The sequence below is a fragment of the Miscanthus floridulus genome, chromosome 17, assembly GCF_019320115.1.
Source record: "Miscanthus floridulus cultivar M001 chromosome 17, ASM1932011v1, whole genome shotgun sequence".
Classification (NCBI taxonomy): domain Eukaryota; kingdom Viridiplantae; phylum Streptophyta; class Magnoliopsida; order Poales; family Poaceae; genus Miscanthus; species Miscanthus floridulus.
The window spans coordinates 15,702,815-15,726,522 of record NC_089596.1 but is presented as its reverse complement, the minus strand read 5'-3'; the positions used below and the strand labels follow the sequence as shown (position 1 = coordinate 15,726,522).

The following is a 23,708-nucleotide window of genomic DNA, read 5'->3' as shown; positions in this document are numbered from 1 at the left end:
CGATGCCCAAAACACCAAATGAGTTGTGGACAGAAAAGGAACCCTCACTTAACTATTTATGTGTGTGGGGTTATCCAGCTGAGGCTAAAGTCTTTAACCCAAACATAGAGAAGCTAGACTCTAAGACAGTCAATTGCTATTTCATTGGCTATCCAGAAAATCAAAAGGTTATCGCTTCTATTGTCCTGACAAACATACGAAGTTTATAGAAACAAGGCATGCTGTGTTCTTGGAGGATGATATGGTTAGGGGGAGCATGGTAGCGCAAGAAATTAATTTTGAAGAGAAGCGGCTATACGTGCCCACTCCGATAGTTCAGGAGCCATTCTTCATGCTACCTGTTGTTGCTATACTAATGGTGCAAGACACTGTAGTAACAACACTTATTGTTAGTTCTCCTATGGTAACAATGAATGAACATGAGGAACCTATCGTTCAGGATCCTATAGAACCTGTTGTCACACATGAGGAAGAGCAACAATAGCCTCATATAGAACAAGCGTCAACTAACAAGGCCCCTAGAAGGTCTCAAAGAGTCAGGAAACCAGCCATTCTGGATGACTATAAAGTCTATGAATGTGAAGAATTTCAAATGGAGGTTGGTCCTACCTCATTTGAAGAAGTGAAAGCTCTAGTTTGGTTTTAGTGAATTGATAAAACCCTAAGTGCTAACCTAATTTATCAAAGTGATCATGAGATAGATAGCACATTCCAAGTGGTGAAGCAAATGAAGATCATGACATGATGATGGTGATGCCATGGTGATGATCAAGTGCTTGGACTTAAAAAGAAGAAAGAGAAAAATAAAAGGCTCAAGACAAAAGTATAAGTGGTAGGAGTCATTTTTGTTTGGTGATCGAGACACTTAGTGAGTGTGATCATAGTTAGGATCGATAGCTGTACTACTAAGAGGGGTGAAACTCGTATCGAAATGCGGTTATCAAAGTGCCACTAGATGCTCTAACTCATTGCATATGCATTTAGGATCTAGTGAAGTGCTAACACCCTTGAAAACATTTATGAAAATATTCTAACACATGTGCACAAGAGTTAGCATATTTTCACAAATATTATCAAGGGTGTTAGCACTCCACTAGATCCTAAATGCATATGCAATGAGTTAGAGCATCTAGTGGCACTTTGATAACCGCATTCCTATACGAGTTTCACCTCTCTTAATAGTACGGCTATTAAACCTAAATGTGATCACACTCTCTAAGTGTCTTGATCACCAAAACAAAATAGCTCCTATGATTTATACCTTTGCCTTGAGCCTTTTGTTTTTCTCTTTCTTCATTTCAAGTTTAAGCCCTTGATCATCGCCATGCCATCACCATTGTCATGCTATGATCTTCATTAGCTTCTTCTACTTGAAGTGTGCTACCTATGTCATGAGCACTTGATAAACTAGGTTAGCACTTAGGGTTTCATTAATTCACCAAAACCAAACTAGAGTTTTTACCAGTGAAGGGGTACAATGACTCTATTTCGTGTGGGCTTCTATTTAAGCCCCATTGCTAGCTCTAGCTCACTCCCTTGGCCATTTTGCATTGACATAGCAACCTTGGGAGCTTAGCCAAAGCCCTCCCACTCATCTCCATCATAGATTCAACATCTTTGTGAGATTGTGAGTGAATCCAAGTGCATTGCTTGAGTGTTTGTATCTAGAGGCACTTGGTGTTCGTTTTTCGCTGCGGGATTCGCTTGTTACTCTTGGTGGTTGCCGCCACCTAGACGGCTTGGAGCAACAAGGATCATCGAGCAGAGGGTGGTGATTGTCTCCGACTCTGATCGTGGTGATTGTGAGGGGTTCTTGATCTTTCCCTAGCAGAGAGCCAACAGGTACTCTAGTGAATTGCCCATGGCTTGTGTGATCCTCATCTTATGTTGGTTGTGCGGCACCCTATTGAGGGTTTGGCGTCTGATGTCAATTAGCACGTGAACCTCCAAGTGAGTGAATTGCCACAATAAGGACTAGCTTGCCGGTAAGTAAGTGAACCTCGATAAAAATCATTGTGTCATTATTTGATTCCGAGGTGATTGGTCTTTATTGGTATTCATTCTTGTGATTGATTGATTCACTCCTCGACTTGGCGGTATAACCATTTTGCTCACTCTCTTTATATTACTGTAAACTAGTTATCAAGCTCTTTAGTGTAGCTAGTTGTGAGAGCTTATTAGTTTGGTTTGTGTGGCTCTTTAGTTAGCCTTTGAGAGCACACTAACTTAGTATATTGACATAGCCATTGAGTGGTTAGAAACTATAGAAACTAGAATTGTCGTAGGTGGCTTGTATTTTTAGTAGGCTAGCGCAACGCTTGCTTCACCTTATAATTGTCTAACCGATTTGCTAAGTGTTGTTGTAGAAATTTTTAATAGGCTATTCACCCCCCTCTAGCCATTAGGACCTTTCAAGAAGCCATTGAGAAGCGCTCACTCATCAAAGTGCCTTGAAGCCATGCAAGATGAAATGAGATCAATGAATACCAATGGTGTTTGTGACTTAGAAACAATTCCTAAAGGAGCCAAGACACTAGGCTGTAAATGGGTCTACAAAACTAAATATGACTCCAAAGAGAATATAGAAAGATTTAAAGCGCGACTTATGGCGAAAGGCTTCACGCAAAGAGAAGACATAGATTACAATGAAATATTTTCTCCAGTCTCATGTAAGGATTCTTTTAGAATAATAATGGCACTTGTAGCTTATTACGATTTAGAATTACATCAGATGGATGTAAAGACGACGTTCCTAAATGGGGATTTGGAGAAAAATGTTTACATGACGCAACCAAAAGGTTTTGTTGTGGAAGGAAAAAAATGTATGGGATGTCGCCTGAAGAAATCCATTTATGGATTAAAACAAGCATCAAGATAGTAATATTTAAAGTTTGATATTACAATAAGAAAGTTTGGGTTTTAAGCAAATGTAGAGGACAATTGTGTTTATGCAAAGTTCAAGAATGGAAAAAACATTTTCCTAATCTTGTATGTGGATGACATCTTACTCGCTAGTAGTGATGTTAATCTACTACTAGAAACGAAGAAGTTCTTGTCCTCGAATTTTGGTATGAAGGATCTCGGTGAAGCTTCGTTTGTTCTAGGAATAGAGATTCACCGAGATAGAAGAAAGTGGGTTTTAGGATTATCTCAAAAGGCATACTTAGAAAAGTTCTAAAGAAATACAGTATGCAAAATTGTAAGCCTTCACCTGCTCCCATAGTCAAGAGCGATAGATTTGGGAAATTCCAATGTCCTAGGAACCAATATGAGATCGATCAAATGAAAGCGGTTCCATATGCTTTAGCTGTCGAAAGTTTACAGTATGCTCAAGTGTGTACACGCCTTAACTTAGCATTTGTTACCAGGTTACTTGGCAGATATCAGAGTAATTCAGGAATAGAACACTGAAGACTGATAAAGAAAGTTTTGCGTTACTTACAAGGCACAAAAGACCTCATGCTAACGTACAGAAGATCTGATTCCCTATACATAGAGGGGGTATATAAATTCAAATTATGCGAGAGATGATAGAAAGTCCACGTTAGGATATATATTTACTCTCGCAGGAGGAGCTATATCATGGAAAAGCTCAAAGCAAACCGTCACTACATCGTCTTTGATGTATGCTGAGTTTGTAGCGTGTTTAATTAGGCCACAGGGCAGGTGAATTGGCTGAAGAAGTTCATGCTCGGGTTGAAAGTGGTAGACGACATACATAAGCCACTCAAACTGCAATAATAATCCATCAATATGTTATGCTCACAACAATAAAGTGATGCTGTCAAACACATTGACATAAAGTATTATGTTATGAAAGATAAAGTCTGCAATCATATAATTTGTCTTGAGCACATAAGTACAGAAAATATGCTCGCGGATCCGCTTACAAAAGGCTTACCACCCAATGTGTTCAGAGAACACTTAGCCGTCATGGGTTTAAGGGAAAGCCTATGATTCCTGAACAATAAGGGCATAGATGAGAATCTGTTTCAAAACAGAGAGGTGCATTGTAGCTATTAATCTAATGGCACTAACTGTGATGACGAGGCACGCTCTATGCGCTGATCTGTGATGGAATGGAAAAAAAGATAAAGTAAGTTAAGTTTAAGTCATAAGGTGAGATCAAGGGGGAGAATGTTAGGTTGATCTCCACCAAGTTGGCCCAATGGCCAATTTAGGCCTTTGATCCGTGCCCTGACCGGGGGGCGCCCAACCCAATCATGGTTGGTGGGTCCCGTCGCGCAACGCTATAAAGAGGAAGGTGGGGACCGGGACGCAAGGTACGAGGTTCACTGCCGCCGCCACAATCCCCACCTACAAACCCTAAGCCGATCTAGAGGGGGCGCTGAAAGCGACGGGAAGCACCGCCACCGTCTTCACCGCCGTCTCTGCGCCACGCCCAACGTCCACACTGCCGCTGGACCCAACTGCCTCACCTTCGCCGGCACTCTGCGTCACCGACACCACCATGGCTTCCTCCTCCACCAAGCCCACCGACGGTTTGCTACCTCTGCACCTCTCTCTCTCTAGCTCCTCGTTCTAGTTTATGTTCTAGGGTTACTTTATCCCGAATAGAATTGGTTCGACCCGCTAAATTTATGACCAGTTGATCCTGCTATTCTATCATAGCGGTCGTATTCTTTGCTTGTATATGCGCGTGGCGCATACACCTGGAGATGTGGACGACGGAACAGTGTACTCCTCAGTGATGATGAGAGCGACGCTAACGACACTACTCCCGTTTTGCAGCAGCTAGCTACTACTGGGTCCCGTTCGCGTGCCCTTAAATCCGGCTTGATCCGCTTCTTTTTTCATCCGGAACAGTGTTTTCCGCTCATAAATTTCAACAGATTCATCCAGATTCCTCCAGAATTAAGTACGTACACAAGAACCCATGGCTGGAAACATCCAAATGAAACGGGACATTGATTTCCAGAACAAACAACAACAACAACAACAACAATAAGAGCACTCATCATTCGTAAACGTAGGTGGTTACCACATCAATTTGCTCTTGCATGTTTCGTGCAATGCATTACGCGTGCTATGTAGCTTCTTCATATGACATGACTGACCGTGCATTCATCTGTTCTCCATGCCAGGGGGCAAAAAAAGGAGAAGAAGAAGAAATACGTAGGACACATAGCCGTGCATACCCACTGTTGTGTCACGATGGTAGTAACAGCGAGTCCCCAATCGCATGGCTATCGTACGCAACGGCAACCCGTGATGGCCGAGCCGATCGGACGGCCTGCAGGGCTCCACGTACGCCGGCCACCGGCCAGCGTGCTTGTTCGCTCGTCATCATATAGAAAGCGCCGGCCAGCACACGGCTGATGATCCAGCCGCCATCGGGCCCGCGGGACAGCGACCAGCAGGATCGACGATCGAGCTCATCACGAGACGAGATACCCTAATGATTTGTGCCTTTGGATGTCGACAACTTGCATGCCAATGCCACTGCTATGCGTGCTCGTTCACAGTGGCATCAGCTGGTGCGACGTGCGACCAAGCGCCACTACCAACTAGTGGCGGCCACCTTTTCTTCTTCTTCTAGTAGTATTCTAGTAGCACAGTGTTAGGATTAGTGCTCCTCGCGGATGTGTACTAGTAATGCCGCGCCGGCGCCGGCGCCGGCGCCGGCCTCCCCGTGACGACTTCCGGTTGGTGGCCACGCCATGGATGTCAAAGCAAGGTGCAGCCGTGGAGCACTAGCGCACTAGCAGAGCCGAGAAGGAGAAGAAGATGCTTTCCTTTGCCTTGCGATCGTCTTTGTTGCCCAATGCAAGCACAGGATCGCACACCAGCGCAAGTTATCCTTTCCTTTGTGACGTCACAAGGATCGACACATAGATACAGATATAAAAAAAGGTTGATCGTTGTGACGTCATCACAGGAAAAACACAACAGAGAGAAGTACTGCTGGCTGTTTTGTGTCGTTGCTGGTTCGTGAAGAAGTACTGCTGGCTGGTTTGTGTGAGAGAAAAATACTGTTCCGGCTAAAAATTTACGATCGTTTACGACAAGCCACAGCCAAACGAACAGGCTGAAAGACAGCCTTTTTGCTCTCTCGGAGTCAGAGAGAATAATCTTCTCGCACTACGGCGTAGATTTGTCGAGTGCCACCAGTTTTGCCGAGTGCCAAAAATCGGATACTCGGCGAAGCCACTCTTTGCCGAGTGCCAGATCGGGTGGCACTCGGCAAAGTCTAGCACTCGGTAAAGAGTGGCTTTGCCGAGTGCCACAGAGTGCCCGGCACTCGGCAAAGGGCGGCACTCGGCAAAAGCCTTCTTTGCCGAGTACAACACTCGGCAAAAAAAATGGCACTTGACGGCCAAGCCCACCCACGCCGTCAAATTTAAAAAAAAAAATTCTTTGTCGAGTGCCGGCCCTGGCACTCGGCAAAGAGGGCCTTTGCCGAGTGCCAAGGCCCTGCACTCGGTAAAGATCCCTTCTTTGCTGAGTGCCAGGGCCGGCATTCGGCAAAATATTTTTTTTTGTTTTTTTTACCCATTTTTTGTGAGGCCATCCCACATTATTTAAAACTCCATGTTCAAATTTGGGACAATTTTGACTTTTTTGCTATATTTCGTTAGTTTTTTTTTCGTTGAATTTTATGGAATATTTCAAATTTGAACTGCGGGTGTATGGAATAATCGAATTTGGTCGTTCAAAAAATGATATTCATGATATTTGGTGTATGTTGAGGCCGTATCCAGAAACTCACATGAAATTTCGAGCATCTTGTTGACGTAACATGACGAGGTACCTGCAGGAAAAGTGTATTTAAATTATATAAAATCCGAACGAAGTTCGAAAATGACGAAACTTGTCGGGGTGTCGTGTTATCACATGTAGAGTCTATGGTAAAAAATTGAGAAGGTTTCGAGCAAGTTGCGACGTTGGATGCCTAAAACCCCTCCCCACCCCGGTTGGCCGCCGGCCACCAGATCCGGGGCGCCCCGGCCACGCCCGGCGTCGGCGCCCCCTGCCCACCCTCGCCCCGCCCCGGCCACGCCCTACTCTGGCGCCGCCCCGCCCCACCACGGTCGGCCTCTGACCACCGGTTCTGGGCCGCCCCAGCTGCTCGGCGCCCCGCAGCGACGCGCCCCGCCTGCCCGACATCGGCCCAAGGCAGCGGCCCCGACGAGCCCGCCGTGGCCCTGGAGGAAGGAGGAAGAAGGTAGCAGGAAGAGGAAGGAGGAAGAAGATGGAGGAAGAAAAAGGAAGAAGAAGGAAGAAGAAGAAGGAAGAAAAAGGAGGAGGAAGAAGAAGGAAGAAAAAGGAGAAGGAAGAAGGAGAAGAAAAAGGAAGAAGGAGGAGGAGAAGGGGAGAGGGGGAGGAAGCCGAGGTGGAGGGGACGAATGTTCGTCCACGTTCATCCACGTTCATCCACATCATCCACGCTGTTCGTCCATGTCGTCCACGCCATTCGTCCACGCCGTCATCCCCGCCCTCGCCGGAGGATAAGGTAAAGCCGCAGGGTTGTCGGCCATCACGCCGTTTATGTCGTTGACGGCCTTCGTGCCAAGTTTGTGGTTGTGTTGGCCATCGTGCCCCAAATGTGGACGTCGGTCATCGTGCCGACAGTTTTTCTTGCAGGTTTTTGAAACCTCCCCGTGCAGGGGAGGTTCTGCCGAAATTTTCAACTTTTAGTGATGTTTTTCTTCTTTTGCAGAGCAGGACCTATCGGAGGGGACCCGGAGCACCTCGGTGACCCTGATCAACTTCATCGGCATTGCGGTCCTGCCTGCACAACGCCGACTCGCCACTGCACCGACTTGCCACTGCGCCGCTAGCCTGTCTCCACCGCCACCCTAGGTATAATTGAGCTCTCTTCTTTACCGTTGTAGTACGTAGATTGGTGTAGCCCAGTTATGCGTCTCCCGTCCGAAACAAATACGGTTGGAGGTATGCGAATCTCTGCATAACTATGACCGTATCTGTTTCGGATTGTCCACGTTTTTTGGACAGCTCGCGGATGCGTAAATGGGTTAGTTTTCATGTTCTGCTCGGATCCGAGACGAGGTTTCGACACCACCTCACTATTGTTCTCCAGATACACACTCTCCCTTCCAGGACGTGTATTGGGAGAACAGCGGGGAGGTGCTGCCGAAATTCTATCTCGGATCGGAGTAGAGCATGGAAACTAACCTCATCTATGCATCCGCAGGTGGGATTAGGACCTATCCTCACCTATTAGACAGTAGGCACGCCGTGCAGATGCAACTGATGGTTATATTACTCCGTTATGTGTATATGCTAGAGGATGGATAACCATGAGTGGATGTACATGGGACGCCCAAGTCAGGCTCAAATCACCCGTGAATGGATGGATAAGACCGAGAAATTTTTGGACCATGCATTTAAGGCAGCTAAGGGAGCGAGAGACACGTTTTGTCCCTGCAGCCAATGTGAAAACAAAAAAAGAAAAACAAGGAAAGTCATGGTGCAGCATCTTTGCAAGTATGGATTTATGCCAAACTATACCCGGTGGGTGTCCCATGGTGAAGCCTATCGTCCTAGAGAGGAGGCCATGAGACGACGCTTGGAGGCATTTGACGGTGATGGTGGGGTACCAGGATGGTTAGGTGACTATGAGGATGCGACGTTTGTTGAAAGGCCTACGAAGGACGAGCAGGAGGATGAGGAGGAGCCAGAGCCAAGCGCTAAGGCGTTCTTGGCCATGTTGGATTCGACATAGAAGGTCCTATATGAGAAGACAATGGTTTCTCAACTGGATGCCATTGGCCGCCTACTAGGGTTGAAGTCCCAGCACAACATGACTCGAGCCTGCTTCGATGCTATGATGGCAATTATTGGGGGGCTACTTCCGGAGGGTCATCATCTGCCGAGCAGCTTGTACGAGTCAACGAGACTCCTTTGGGCACTGAAGATGTCGTATGAGCAGATACATTGTTGTCCGAAGGGGTGCGTCCTATTTAGGGAAGAACACAAGGATGCAAAGTACTATCCAAAGTGTAAATCCTCTAGGTATGTGGAGGTAGACAAAGGTGATGGAAAGAAGGAGTAGAATGAGGACATTCCCATGAAAGTCCTAAGACACCTTCTGATCATACCGAGGCTCCAACGGCTATTCATGTCCAAGGAGTCCACGAAACAGATGACATGGCACAAGAATGGCGTTCGATACAATCCTGACAAGATGGTACATCCAGCAGATGGTGAAGCATAGAAAACTTTAATGGCAACCATCGTGGCAAAGATGAAGAGGCCCGTAATGTACGTGTTGCGCTGGCAACGGACGGGTTCAATCCTTATGAAATGATGTCGGCCCCATACACTTGTTGGCCCGTGTTCGCTATTCCCCTCAATCTGTCCCCCGAGGCCGTACTTCAATGGCAAAACATATTCTTGACGTTGATAATTCCTGGACACCTAGAAAACAAAATGGGCGTGTACATGTAGCCTGTTTATGATGAATTGATCAAGGCTTGGAATGAAGGTGTATGGACTTACGACCGAGCTACAAAGAAGAACTTTAGAATGTATGTTTAGTACTAGTACTCCATGCATGACTTCCTGGCGTATGGGATATTCACTGGCTGGTGTATCCACGGGAAGTTTCCATGCCCAGTATGCAAGGCAGCTCTATAGTTCATTTGGTTGAAGAAGGGTGGGAAGTTCTCATCGTTCGACAAGCATCGACAGTTCCTCCCTCTTGACCATGCATTCAGAGGAGACACCAAGAACTTCACGAAAGGTGTCACGGTGACCGACCCTGCACCTTAGAAGATGACTAGTGTCTAGGTTCATGCTCAAATAGATGCTCTCATGCTCTCGGCGTAGAAAGATAATCCAAAGAAGGGTAAAAGAAAGAAAGTTAATCCAAAGAAAGATAATCCAAACAAAGATCGCTTTGTGGGCTATGGTGTGGAACATATGTGGACTCATAAGTCGAGATTGGAGAGGCTTCCCTATTTTGATGACCTTCTCTTTCCACATAACATAGATGTAATGCATACTAAGAAGAATATCACCGAAGCACTTTGGACAACACTCATGGACATTTTTGACAAGACAAAGGACAACCCTAAGGCCAGAGTAGACATGGCAACACTATGCGATAGACCAAAGCTGCAGATGCTGCCTCTAAGAGATGGCAAACCATGGAAAAGGCCTAAGGCTAATTACGTCTTGGAAAAGAAGCACAGGACGGAAGTGATAGAATGGATGCAGACGTTAAGTTTCCCTGATAGGTTTGCAGCGAATCTGAGGAGGGGAGTGAACCTAGATACTGGCCAAGTCTTAGGGATGAAGAGTCATAACTTCCACATATGGATTGAGCGGCTTCTTCCATCGATGGTTTGAGGCTACATCCCTAAGCATGTCTGGAAGGTGCTGGCAGAGCTGATCTTTTTCTTCCGCTAGCTTTGTGCTAAGGAGATATCTCTAAAAGTGGTTGAGGAGTTGGAAAAAATGGCACCCGAGTTGCTCTGTAAGTTGGAGAAGATCTTTCCACCTGACTTTTTCTTGTTGATGCAGCATTTGATTTTGCGCCTCCTGAACGAGGTACGAATGGGGGGGCCTATGTAGAACCATTGGTGCTATCCAATCGAGAGATGTCTAAAGACTGTTCGCCAGAAATGTGGAAACAAAGGCAGGATTGAGGCTTCCATAGCAGAGGCATTCATTTGTGAGGAGGTGTCAAACTTCACAACATTGTACTATAGTGAGAAGCTTCCTAGCGTGCATAACCCACCCCCTCGTTACAACGAGGACGAAAATGAATTGACCCTCAGCCTATTCAAAGGGCAACGCGGGAGATCAAGTGGAGCGGCCAAAAAGGGGCTGACTAATGAAGAGTGGCGCAAGATCATGCTCTATGTGTTGACTAACCTTGATGAAGTCGACAAGTATCAGGGGTAAGTTCTCAACGAACTTGTTACATACTCCGTAAATTTTCTGCATCCAACAACCTTGTTGCTTGTCGATGTAGGGAATTTTTTGATCAATACTGGCATCTTTCAAGGCCACCTTCTGACCATGAACGAGAGACCCTTCTTCAACATGGTTCGCCTGATTTCATTACATGGTTCCAAAGAAAGGTACCTTCTGACCAACTTAGGTTGTTTCAATTTTGGCGTTGCTAGTTGCCTAATTTCATTTTTCTCCTGCTTGAGCTTGCAGTGCCAAAGTGATTTGTCTATAAGTGTCTAATTACGACAAGTGGCCAAAAGCTTTGACTATAAGGTCTCATCATTTAACGCTTATGACATGAATGAATATCGCTTTCACACAACAAGCTACGAGAAGAGTTGGCCTAATCCAAGGACCACCAATACTGGAGTATTTATGCCCAGAGTAGTTACGCCCGGCGAGGAGCAGGAGGACTATTATGGCACAGTTAAAGAAATATACGAGCTTGAATTCCATGGTGAAAAAGCACCTAAGCCAGTCATATTCAAATGCAGTGGTTTGATCCAGCAGTATCGAAAAAGTCCCCTAAATTTGGGATAGTCGAAACTAGACAGGATTCCTTCTATCTAGGAGATGATGTCTATATTGTGGCTCAACAAGCCAGGCAAGTTTATTATTGTCCATATGCTTGCAAAACCGACCCACGTCTTCAGGGTTGGTATATTGTGCACAAGGTATCACCACATGGTAAATGTCCTCCCCCAAACGATGATGATTACAACTTGAACCCACCCACGCATGACGGGGAGTTCTATCAACAAGACGAGGGGCTACCAGGGATGCTTGAGATAGACTTAACCGGAGAGATTGAAATGGAAGTAGACGAGGAATGGGTTGTTGACGAGGAAGCTGCAGATGAGGTGCATGATCCGAGAGATTTGAAAATGCTTGACGGACTTGGACTTGACAATGATAGCGATGAGGATGAGGCTGTTGACGATTTGGAGGCTCTTGATAGTGATGATGATACATATCGTCCAGATAATCCCGATCATGAAGAATATTAGAAATACATGTAATACTATGTTATTTTGTAATTACATTTTATTTATTTTGCATCCCTTGCTAAGTACTTCTCATTTATCTGTACTAATACTGGTTTATTCTTTTTAATTGTAGGCGATGGGGCCCACTAGGAGGTGTCGGTCGACTTACTCGAGACCGAGGGACACGCCACCGGCTGAGGACACAGAGGCGGAGACATCAGAGAGGCAGAGGAGGTCAAGGGGCAGGCCTAGGTGGGAGCCATCGACTGACCACGACCTTGGCTCCTCATGCACTTCTAGGGACGACGACGTGCCTCTGCCCACGGTGGGCGAGGATGTGGGTCCACAGATGTACGATGACGCCGTTATGCACGTGTCTGAGGAGGGGTTCCGCACACGTCCGAGGAGGGGGGAGGGGGTTCAACTTCCTCTTCAGCCTCGAAACCCTACTTGCGAGGTCCCAGCCAGCTCCCAAAGCGACCGATTGCACGGCGCCCACTGATTGCACCCGAGGGGGATAAGTAAGTAACTTCATATGTTCTTCATTTGATATATTGAAAAATCATAATAAGAGCTAATGTCAATGGATCACTTGTGCAGGAACTAGATGCTTTTGGAGCAGGGGGTCCCGGCTCGTAATGTCAATGGGATCCTGGGACTTCTATGCAGGGAACACTTCCCTGGCCTGGTATGGACGTCAGAGGATGAGGACCCAGAGGTACCCTCGTTCGACCACTATGCCCTCATCACCACCGATGCTCCGCACAGAAACTTGGCGGATCGGGTGATTTCGGAGTTGTGGGTAAGCCTCAATTCATTACATTCATTGGACAATCTTCAAATAAAATAATGGATACCTCGTGTCTTTATACAGGACTTCTTCAAATGCTAGCCGGGCCAGGAGGCAAGGGCGTATCAGGTGGCTTACACTTCCTATAAAAGGCGTGTCTTGGACTTGTATTACGAGGCCCGCCTCTAGGTGCACGTTGACTACAACGCCACCTACTGTAAGAGAAGAATCAACAAAACACAGGCGAGGAGACAGACAGAGATTCTGACAAGGGAGCAGTACCTACAGGTAAATAGAAAACATCTCCTGTTGATTTATTTTGAGATTAACTATGCCTAATTTGATCTTCTGATGGCTTGTAAGCGATTCCAAGCTGGTGCGCCACCCACCCCGATTGCTGGGCTGCTATAGTGGACAAATGGCTAGACGCAGACTGGCAGAAGGAGCACCAGGAGAAAAGCGACCAGCGAGCGCTGATGCCAGGTGCCCCTCACCATCAGGGCAGCGCCAGCCTCAGCAAGTATGCAAAGACATATGTAAGTCTGCACCATTTGTCTAATCTAGCCGCGCTCAATTCTGCATGATTTCTAACCACATGTTGTTGTCTTTCTCGCAGTCGGCAGCGCACGGTGGCTAGCCAATTGGCCAACTCACGGCGTATGCTCTGGCCCACATGGGCCCGGTAAGGTCCAACATTGAGTACAACCCGGATGCGGGCCCAGAGGCATACACCAACTCCAGCGTCCACACCCGCCTCACTTCTTGCACGGAGGCGGCAAGGTCGGTCCATAGGCTGGCCTACGATCCAAGGACCAAGGAGCACCTTGATCCTAAGATCGTGATACGGGTGGGGGAAGGAAAGAAGCATGGGCAGTTCTGGCTTGGCGACGGCGTCCTCAACACGGGCTCTACTCCTCCTCTGAACCGCCTCCGAGCAAGCACGAGCTCTAGCGTGCCCATAAGCCAATGGCCGACAACGGTGGTGGCACTCTAGGTAAGTATTCCAGTTTCATTCATCGTTCTTTGACTTTTACGTTCTTTAGCTCTACAATATTGAAACATTGGGGTCAAATATTGCAGGCCGAGCTGCAGCAACTTTGGGCCCAGCAGGAGGCCCAGGAAGCTGAGCGGACCGAGCGAGAGGCCGAGCGTCAGAGGCTACAAGCTGTTGAGGCCTAGCAAGAAGGTTTGCTCAGGTTCGTGCAACAACTTGAGGAGCAACAAGGTTGGCAGATCCCACTACACCTGCTTGCACCACAACCACCACCATAGTCTACTCCGATGAGTATGTTTTACTTTCTGTGCTCATGCTTAGTGTCAAACCTAGAGATGGCCTTCGTGCTGGATTTATTGATGTGTGGGCCTTCATGCCGGGTTAGTTGATGCGTCGGCCTTCGTGCCGAAAATATGGTTGTCGGCCTTCGTGTCGACGTTTTTCTTGCATGTTTTGAAAACGTCCCCGTGCAGGGGAGGTGTTGCCGAAATTTTCATTTTTTCTTTAAACTCCTTACATTTTTATCTTGTCACTCACGTGCAATATCTTCTTTTTTGTGCAGCGGACATCGAGGGTGGCGTCGAACCAGGTCGGAGGGTCGCCGGCATCGCAAGTCGGGCCATCCGCACCTAGACCGTCGCCGGGATCGCACACTAGGGCGCAGTCGCCGTGAGCCGCTTGCGGAGTAGTTTCTATGTATCGAACTTGTGAACTTGTGGACTATGAACTTGTGGTTTATAATAAATTATGGATTTCGAACAAATTTGGTTGTTTGTAATATATAAATGTGGTTTGTAATTTATTGTTGTTGAATTGTGGTTTCTATTATATATATATATATATGCATTGTTGTTTAAATGAAAAAGCAAAAAACAAAAAAAAAGAAACTTAGAGGTGGCTTTGCCGAGTGCAATGACCATTGCACTCGGCAAAGAAAATTTAAAAAAACACGTTTTCCGAGTGCAATGGTCATTGCACTTGGCAAAGAAAATTTAAAAAATAAAATAAAAACCATCCTTTGCCGAGTGCCGGTGCTGTGGCACTCGGCAAAGAGGTTAAAAAAACAGATTTCTTTGCCGAGTGCCGGAGCTGTGGCACTCGGCAAAGAGTTTTTTTTAAAAAAAATTAGACGGCGTTGGCCGTCGGCCGACGGTGTCAAATCTTTGTCGCATTTGCCGAGTGCCCGAAATTTAGCACTCGGCAAAGCAACCTTTACCGGAAGGGGATTCGACGGAGGCTCTTTGCCGAGTGGGCAAAGGCTTTGCCGAGTGCAAAGCTGCCTTTGCCGAGTGCAACAGGCACTCGGCAAAGAGCCCGCCTCCAGTAGTGTGGTCCGTGATCTGAGACCGTGGCCTGGAATTATTTTCATGCTCAGCAAAAAGGTCGATCTATCTATCAATAAAGAGTGTGTCTACTGCACAACTATGTGTTTTATAGAGTTTCAATACATGAATTTTTTTACACCGTAGGATTAAGATTCAACAGATTCCACTCTTCTTCTACCTCCAGCCTTCTTCTACCTCCAGACAATCACAAATCACAGATCTACATATCACAGATCACGAGAAATAATTTTTTTCTATGGAAAGACAAATCACAGATGAGTGGCCTACCTGGAGCCGGACCCACTGCCGCCGCCGTGCTCCAGAGACCATGGCGGGACTCACAAGGACTGCTCGGCCAGCCTCGACGACGCCGGATCTCGACGGGCGGCGGACTCGTCGGTGCCCCTCGCTGCTCGGCCCTCAGCCCGCTCGAATCCTCCTCCGCCTCCGCCTCGAATCGAGGCCGACCCGATGAATCTGCCCCAAATCGAGCCCGCGCCGGCGTCGACGGACCTTCACCTCCATGTCGATGGGGGCTGCACCAGCATCGACGAGGCTTCTGCCTCCACGTCGACGGGGAGGAGGTCGCTGGTGCCGCCCCAAATCGATGCCTCGTCGGCGTCGCCGCTCGCTTCCACCTCCGACTCGAAGGAGAAAAAACAAACGCGGTTGAGTGGGGAGGAAGGGGAAAGCAACGAGCGTGTTGTTTTGTCTTTTTAATGCCCGGCGCCCCCACCGCTGCATTTACATGTGGGCCCTAGACGTCATAGGTAAAAAAAACATGTGTTTTTTTATGCTAAAATACATGTGTTGTATAGCGTTTTTGATAAAAAAAAAGGTGGATGGGGGAGGGGAAAGCTGGCGTTTTGATCCAGCTGCAGTTCAGTTCGAGGAGGACGACAATGGCTGAGCTGAACGAACGAACGAATCATGTGATTTCTGAATTATTATCGAGAGAAAATGTATGTAATGTAACAAATGGAGGCTGCCTTTGATGATGATCTGGACTCTGCAGTCCATTGCTGCTACTAAAATTCTATGTACCCATCAATACATACATACGGTGTTTCTTCTTTTCGCGTTCGAGATCGGTAAGGATTCATAAGACAAACTCTAGCTACCTACCGCCGGCAACCGGTCACCTGGCGTCGCCGGCGGTGCTGCTGAACCCGATGTCATGGCCGCCCCTGCGCAGCGTGCTGGTGAGCGAGGACGAGCTGAGCGAGTCGGCGGACGACGAGTCGTCCGACAGGCCGGCAAGCCCCAGCAAGGCGTTGTAGTCCGACACGCTGTCCTGTAGGCTGAGCAGCAGCTGCTGGTTGTTGGCGCTGCCGCCGAGGCTCATGGACGGCCTATCGGCCGGAACGAACGGCGGGTCCGCCTCGCCGCCCAGCACCTGCACCACGCCGCGCATCCCGGGCCGCAGAGCGGGCTCCGGGCTGGAGCACGCCAGCCCCACCAGCAGCGCGCGCCGCGCCTCGTTCTCGTCGAATTCCCCGCCCAGCCGCGGGTCCATGGCGTCCAGCAGCCGCGCATCCCCGTGCAGGCTCCACACCCACTCCACCAGGTTGTTGCAGCACCTGCCGCCGCCGTCGGTCGTTGTCCCGATCGGCCGCCGCCCGCACGCCACCTCCAGCGCCAGCGCGCCGAAGCTGAACACGTCGGTGGCCTCGGTGGCGCGACCCGTCAGGAGGTACTCGGGTGCCAGGTACCCCATCGTGCCGGCGGCCGCCGTCGCGTCGGGGGAGTCGCCGTGCTCTGCCTGCCGCGCCAGACCGAAGTCGCCCAGCCGCGCGCGGTAGGCTTCGTCCAGCATCACGTTGCTGGACTTGACGTCGCGGTGGATCACGCGCCGCTCGCACTCGTGGTGGAGGTACGCCAGCGCCGACGCCACGCCCATCAGGATCTCGCGCCGGTGGTGCCACGGCAGCACCGGGGCGGAGCCGTCGAACAGCGCCTTGTCCAGGCTGCCGTTGCGCATGTAGTCGTAGACAAGCAGGATCTCCCCCTTCTCGTAGCACCACCCCTGCAGGCGGAGCAGGTTCCGGTGGCGGAGCCCCGCGATGATGGACAGCTCCGACAGGAACTCCGACCGCGCCTGCTGCTCCCCGCTCGCGTTCCCGCCGCCGCGCGCGTTCGTGCACCGCTTCACGGCGACCATGGCGCCCGTGTCGGGGACGATGCCCTTGTACACGGTGCCGAACGCGCCGTTGCCGATGACGCGGGACGCGTCGAAGCCCCGCGTGGCGGCGCTCAGCTCCTTGTAGCTGAACTCCCGCGGGGACCGCGCCAGCGCCGCCGCCGACGCGACGCTGCTGTCGCGCTTGGTGCCCACCGCCACCGCGGTCTGGCCGCGCTTCCTGGCCCTGGCGCGGCGCGCCAGCGCCCAGAGCGCCACGCCCGCGAAGGACGCGGCCACGAAGGCGCCCGCCGTGGCGGCGCCGGCCACGACCGCGTGCCCGGGCTGGCCGCGGCGTCCCCGAGCCGCCGGCATTCCTCCCCGCCGCGGCGGAGCCCGATGGGGCGATCGACACGGCCGGCGCGGCGGCACCCATCGTGGCAGCTGGCGGCGTCGGCGTCACTCCCGGGAGCAGCGGCGACGGGAGCACCGGGTTGGAGACGGGAGGCGGGAGCACCGGGGTGGAGTCGGGCGGCGGATCGGCGGAACGCGGGGACTGGCGCCGGCGAGGCGGTGGAGAAGCTCCACCACTCGATGGCGTGCGCCTCCGTGCTCCCCTGCGTGGAGGCGGAGAATCCGACGAACGCGGCGTCCTTGACGTGCTCCCCGAGGTCGAGCGGCGCGGACAGGACGGGCCTGGGCGGGCGCTTGGGCGCGTACGACACAAACACCTCCAAGAGGCCGTCGCCTTTCCCGTCGCCGGGCCGGTAGTCAATCCAGGCGTTGACGGTCCGCCCGCTGGCGAGGTCGACGCCGCCGCCGGCGTCGTCGTCGGCCCCGAGGTCGGCTGCGGCTGCCGAGACCATGGAGCCGAGATCCAGGCCGACGTGGTTCCCGTTGGGGTCGCCGAACTGGACGTCCATGAGCGTGTCGAACTCGACCGCCGCGGCGTCGGTGGCGACGGACACGCCGATGTAGGCGCCCGCGTCGCCGAGCGCGGCCCCGTCGGTGGCGACCACGAACGCAAGCCCGCCGCCGACCGAGGACGGGTTCAGCGTGGCCACCGTGAAGGCGAACTGCGTCGAGAACCCGCCCCGGAGCGGCACCGCGGTCGCGTAGAGCGCCCGTCCGGCGCCCGAGGTCGGGACCGGCAGGTCACGGGAGAGGCGGATGGTGCCGTTCTTGAGGTGCGCGTCGCCTAGCAGCCTCAGGCTGCCGAGCGTCAGCGAGGCGTAGTCGAAGCGCACCGCGGCGGCGGGGGTGGGACCGTGGTCAGCGAGGAGGAGCAGGAGGAGGAGGGGGAGGGTGAGGAGGAGCCGGGGCGCGGCGGCTCGGGCCATGGCGGCGGACGCGAGCGCCGGCATTGATGACTGCGCGCATCAGGCGCGGAGCGCGGGTGCTGCTTCCCGGCCCGTGAAGCGATCCGTCGCTGGGATTGGGATGGCAGGGAGGAGCTGGCGCTGGCAGGCGAGGGGAGATTGGGTCATTGGGGAGTGTGCGCGAGATCGGTGAGGTGGGGGACTGAGCAGACCGCAGACACTCACGGAGAGAGAGAGAGAGAGAGGGCGGGACACGTGCGCCCGGGGTGGCAACGGTAGGGAGGTCAGGTAGAAAAGCAAGGGAGGAAGAAGAGTGTGGCTGGATGGAGCTAGCGAGCGTGACAGTTGTGTGAGGGAGTGGGTGGGCTCGCAGTCGCAGCCATGTTTCCTCTTCCTCGCGTCGCGTGGTGTCTTGGGGTTTGGACGGACCCGGACGCCCCAGCCAGCAGGCCTCTCTCTGCCGGCGGGTCATGCCAGGCATGCTCTCCAACGTCTACGTGGAGGAGACGCGGGCGTGGCAGCGCGGACAGAGAGGCAGGCCAGGTGGTGCGGCGCCGACTGCCGTGTCGTTCTGCGGCGGTGCCCATCCCAATTCCCAGCCGCCGGCCTGCCCACTCATCAAACCAAACGGTAAGCAAAGACGCCGGTGGGCGGTGGCTTCCGTTGGCACGTCACGTCGCCGGGATCTTGGCCGTCCCGTTGGCTGCAATCTGCGCTGTGCTGTGCTGGTGTCAGGGTCAGCTGTGCGCGACGCAGCGTTGAATCTTCCTCCGTGGCCGGCGGCGGCGGCGGCCATGGCAGGCCAGCCAGCTGAGGTGGCGTCAGATCGACGGCCGTAATGTAGCTGTCCCTTGATCACCTGGCTCTGAATCCCAAACGCACTCTACTAGTTCGCTCATCTCAATACGTCGTCTCTTGGTCGCTTGCATTGCATTGCATTGCATTGCAGCTTGCTACTGGTCCCTGAATTCATTTTTAGGCCTAGTTTAGATTGAGGTTAGCAATCAGTATTTGGCACTTGTAGCACTTTCGTTTGTATTTGATAATTATTATCCAATCATGGCCTAACTAGGCTCAAAAGATTCGTCTCGTAATTTACAATTCAAACTGTGTAATTAGTTATTTTTTTATTTACATTTAATACTCCATGCATGTGTCCAAAGATTTGATGTGATGGAGAGAGAGTGAAAAAACTTAATCTAAACAAGGCCCTAGTACTAAGTAATGCACTTGTGTAGGAGTACCTTACCTACATCCACCTGCAATAACATTTGGCCCTCGTTTAGTTGCCCTGAATCGGCACTGTAGCGCATGGTTAAGGAGATGCGAGATATATAGAGGAAGAGGAAAGAGAGAAAAGATAGAGAAAAAATTATTAGACCGCTGACACGTTGATCCCATATGTTTATGGATGAAAAGGAGTAAAAAGTTTTTCTCAGTCTAATGGCGTACACCTCCCTATTCCCTTTAGGCTCCCTTTCGAATGAAGGAAAAATATAGAAACCTCGAAGGATTCGATTCCTATATATAGGAAAAATCCATGTGTCCCTTTGTAACAAAAGAATGTCCCCTGACAATTTCTTTGAATTTCCTATGGATTAAGTTTTTTTCTTTCCCGCATTGTATTTCCTGCATTGCGTGCAAAGTTATTTTCTCTAAGGGCCTATTTGGAACAAAGGAATGCAAAATGGAGAAAAGGAAATAAATGCAGGAACAGGGTATAGGTGTTATGGGAAAACTGAGAAATGAAAAAAAAACACATGAAAATATGTGTCGGGGACCAATACCAGGGTACCCGAAGAGGAGGAGCTAATAACCATCAATGTTAATTCATCCGAGCGGTCAAGGACGCGACTACAGCTCTTGCCGACCCCCAGGTATGCAAGCTCTGCCTCGTCCGGCCTCTGAGGGTCGGTTCCGCCTTGCCCGACCTTCGAGGGCTGGCTTCGCCTCGCCCGACCTCTGAGGGCAGGGCTCCACCTCGCCCGAGCTCCGAGGGCCGGTTCCGCCTCGCCCGACCTCCGAGGGCTGGCTTCGCCTCACCCGACCTCTAAGGACAGGGCTCCGCCCCGCTCGACCCTTGGGTCCGCGCTTCGCCTCGCCTAACCCTCGGGTCCAAGCTCCGCCTCGCCAGACCCTTGGGTCCACGCTCTGCCTCGCCCGACCCTCGGGTCCAAGCTCTGCCTTGCCCGACCCTTAGGTCCACGCTCTGCCTCGCCTGACCTCCGAGGGCTGGTTTCGCCTCGCCCGACCCTCAGGTCCAAGCTCTGCCTTGCCCGACCCTTGGGTCCGCGCTCTGCCTCGCTCGACCCTCAGGTCCACGCTCCGCCTCGCCCGACCCTCGGATCCAAGCTTTGCCTCGCCCGACCCTTGGGTCCGTGCTCCGCCTCGCCCGACCTGAGAGGGCTGGTTTCACCTCGCCCAAACTCTGAGGGCCCGACCCTTGGCTCCGTGCTCCAGATCGCCAGACCCTTGGGTCCGCGCTCCGCCTCGCTCGACCCATGGGTTTGGGCTCCACCTCGCCCGAGCCTTAGGATTACGCTCTGCCTCGCCTGACCCCTAAGGCCAGAGGCTCCGTCTCCCCCTGATGAAGACCCATACCAGTCGCCAACCACTCTAGGTCCAAGCGTATGGGTCTAGATCAAAGCTCTGATGCCTAGGGAAGTGACCGACATGCCCTGATATAACTCGTGGTCAGTGACGGGCTATACCTAGGGGACTCACTATCAGGAACAGCGTCGGGCATATCGGTATTGTTCTGCCTAACCCTCGTATGAACACTGACAGACGCATCAGTTCACCACTGATGTCCACGCAAGATAGGAGTGGAGCGCCATGATCGGGAGACGACGCCTACACATGGCACTAGTGACGGACAGGGCCATGACGTGGAGTTGTCCCTGTTGACGTCTACAGGGTCGGTGGGACCCACATGAAGGAAAAGAAGGACCCATCGATCCTAGAGGACTTCTTCTCCTTCTCATTCCCCTCTTTTCCCTTCATTGTAACCCCTACTTTCCCTTGGCTTATAAAAGAGGAAAGCAGGGCGTCCCATTAAGGGGACCGATCCCGCATCGAACTTGACTCGACTCGAACCGATTAGAACACTCAAGCACACAGCAGTGAAGCGACCGAGTTCTCGGTGCCCGTTCGCTCCTCTCACCAGAGACTTGGAACTTATCCCTCTCTCGACCGTTTGTAACCCCTACTATAAACTTTCAGTGCCAGTAACATGAGCAACAGCAATAAACTAGACGTAGGGATATTTTGCCTCGAACCAGTATAAACATCATGTCCTCTTAGCACACCATCCGAGCCAAAAGCAGCAATATTAGAAATTTATTTGTTGGTGGCAACTCGAAACACCAATAGTTGGTGCACCCGGTAGGGGCCTTTTGCGCGTCTCGACATCCACACCAGGCCTCGGATGGCTAGTCATGACCTCAGCTGGGTCCCAGGCGTGCACGTACGCCTTGAGGATCTGGACTTCATCGTCATGACGGAGGAAGAGCTGGTGCGGGCTCCCGCCATCGTCCAACCTCTCCACTCCGCCGGCCTCGGTGCGATCGTCGAGGCGCTAGAGGAGCTGCAGCTACACGCGTCGAAGGCCCATGCCTCCGGGAGCGACCAACCCCCTAGGCTTCGACTACGGGAGGTTAGAGCGCCAGCTCAGCGTCTTCCTAGGAGCCCGACCATCCTAGGAGGACCTACGCCGCCTCATCTTTTCTTTTGCCAACGTCATGATGCAGCTCGCTGGAGGAGAGCCGCTCTCTTTGGAATATCTCATCCGGGGCGCCCCGGCAGCGTTCCTGTGCAGGCCGCGCACCGTGGTTCTGGTGCATGAGCATCTTAGCCCTCACCATGATGCACGTGACACCCTCGACGCCCATAGGCGTAACGCGCCCTCAGAACAACCCGACGAGGACATGTTGGTTCACCAGGCGTAGTACGGTGGTAGGCCTTGCACCATAGTTTTGGTGCATGAGCGTCTTGGCCTCCACCGCGATGCACGCGATGCCCGTAGGTGTACCTGCGATGATGTGAGGGAGGGGGCTAGCCGTGTCTACCACCCACATCATGGCGAACGCTACAACATCTGCGAGGACCGATACCCGAGCCCTAACTTACTAGGACCTTAGGCCTTTGGCCGACGCACCCTCATGGGCAAGGCGAAGTGGGACGAGGACACCGGCGAAGGTGCCTCCAACCGTCCCAATAAGAAAAAGAACAAACGGTGGTGCGAGGGCTTCCTCATAGCCCCGGCCAACCGTAAGGGAGGCCGGAAGCCCATTGAGGGTACCCCGAACCACTTCGCGAGGTTGCTCGAAGAGCCATGCCCAAACCATGCTTTACCCGTCGAGCACCTATACAAGGACTGTGACCTCTTAAAGTGGTTCTTGTCCAGGGGCTTCAACAAGGGAGAGCATATGAAGGAGACTGGCTAGATGAAGCACGCAATGTTGCCCTCCTCCGCTCAGCCAAGTACCAGCAAGCGTTATACCGGTACCACAGCCATTGAGTGTGGGGTCAGGCCTTCAACGTCGGGGACCTGCTGCTCCGCTTCGTCCAGAGCAACAAGAACCGCCACCAGTTCTCTCCACCATGGGAGAGACCGCACGTCGTTGTGGGGGTACTCCGACCAGACGCCTACAAGCTCAAGGCCATCAACGGCGAAGTTTTCATCAATGCCTAGAACATCGAGCAGCTATGTCACTTTTACCCTTAATATACGCATACTTTCTCTTATCAGTTTCGCTATCAAACTCCCTGATCTTTGGGTGACGTCCGACCCTAGCAACGGCAAAGGGTCGGGCCTCACTCAGGGGCTAATAAGAGCGTATCTATCCGATAGATAGTCTCTACGCCCGACCCTTTCTCATGTTAAGACCTAGAAGCGAAGTTTGTGGAAACAAATGCTGAGTAAAACTAGTCGAACTACGAGAAACCTACGCCTTGGCCGCTATGGCATCTTTGCTCACCAGTGTGATCAGAGTTTTTTTCCCATACCCTGGGCTTTTTGGCCTTAGCCACGGAAAGGGTCGATACGCATTTAAGAGTATGTCCGCCTAGCAAACACTAAGTATAACTGGTCGGATTGTGAGAGACCTACGCCTCAGCGGCTATGGCGTCTTTGCTCACCAACATAATCAGAATTTGCTCATCCGCCCCCAAGCTTTACGACCTTAACGACGGAAAGGGTCGGAATGCACTAACCTTTTATACAAAAAAGG

The 23,708-nt window shown here is 51.5% G+C and overlaps 1 pseudogene; it reads right to left on the bottom strand.

Moving 5' to 3' along the window:
* Positions 1-15,965: 15,965 nt before the first annotated feature.
* LOC136517001 (L-type lectin-domain containing receptor kinase VIII.2-like) lies at positions 15,966-19,430 on the bottom strand (annotated as a pseudogene).
* Between the last annotated feature and the right edge of the window lie 4,278 nt (positions 19,431-23,708).